This window comes from Schistocerca nitens, chromosome 12, assembly GCF_023898315.1.
Source record: "Schistocerca nitens isolate TAMUIC-IGC-003100 chromosome 12, iqSchNite1.1, whole genome shotgun sequence".
NCBI lineage: Eukaryota > Metazoa > Arthropoda > Insecta > Orthoptera > Acrididae > Schistocerca > Schistocerca nitens.
Genome location: NC_064625.1, coordinates 107,209,150 through 107,210,325, shown reverse-complemented (window position 1 = coordinate 107,210,325; position 1,176 = coordinate 107,209,150). Strand labels below are relative to the sequence as shown.

At 45.5% G+C, this 1,176-nt stretch overlaps 1 pseudogene; it reads right to left on the bottom strand.

Moving 5' to 3' along the window:
- Nucleotides 1-650: 650 nt before the first annotated feature.
- On the bottom strand, nucleotides 651-768 carry LOC126215507 (5S ribosomal RNA; annotated as a pseudogene).
- Between the last annotated feature and the right edge of the window lie 408 nt (nucleotides 769-1,176).

Below are 1,176 nucleotides of genomic sequence, written 5' to 3'. Positions count from 1 at the left end.
ACCTACATCCTCAACTATTTGCTTGATGTACACCAGTCTGTCTTCCTCTACAGTTTTATCCTCTACAGCTCCCTCTTCTACCGTGGAAGTCATTCACTGATGTCTTAACAGATTATTATCCTGTTCTTTCCCCTTGTCGATTTTTTCCACACATTCCTTTCCTCTCCGATTTTGGGCAGAACCTCCTCATTCCTTACCTTATCAGTCCAACATTGATCTGTACCACCACATCTCAAATGCTACGGTTTTCCCACAGTCCATATTTTACTACCTTACAATGCTGCGGTCCAAACGTACATTCTCAGAAATTTCTTCCTCATCCATCTATATTCGATACTAGCTGACTTACCTTTGCCAGGAATGCACTTTTTACCAGTGCTACTCTGCTTTTGATGTCCTCCATGCTCACCCGTCATTGGTTATTTTGATGACTAAAACTAAACTCCTCCCGAACAGGCCATGAATGCCCAACGGTACCGACTGGCCACCGTGTCATCCTCAGTCCATAGGCGTCACTGGATGCAGTTATGGAGGGGCATGTGGTCAGCACACCGTTCTCCCAGCCATATGTCAGTTTCCGAGGTCGGAGCCGCTACTTCTCAATCAGGTAGCTCCTCAGTTTCCCTCACAAGGGCTGAGTTCTCCCCGCTTGCCACCAGCGCTCGGCAGACCGGATGGTCACCCATCCAAGTGCTAGCCCAGCCCGAGAGCGCTTAACTTCGGTGATCTGAAGGGAACCGGTGTTACCACTGCGGCAAGGCCGTTGGCTTTTTTGATGCGTAGCTAGCAGAATACCCTAACTTCATCTACTTCGTCACCATCAATCCTTATGTTAAGCTTCTCGCTGTTCTCATTTCTGGTACATCTCATTACTTTCCTCTTTCATCGATGCACTCTAACTCCATATTCTGTACTTATTGGACTGTTCATTCCATTCAGCTGATCATGTAATTCTTTTTCACTTTCACTCAGGATAGCAATATCATCATCGAATAGTATCATTGATATCCTTTCACCTTGAATTTTAATTCCACTCCAGAACCTTTCTTTTATTTCCATCATTGCTTCTTCGACGTAGAGATTCAACATTAAGGGCAACGGACTACATCCCTGTCTTACCCCCTTTTTAAGCCGACCACTTCGTTCTTGCTCGTTCACTGCTGTTATTCACTCTTG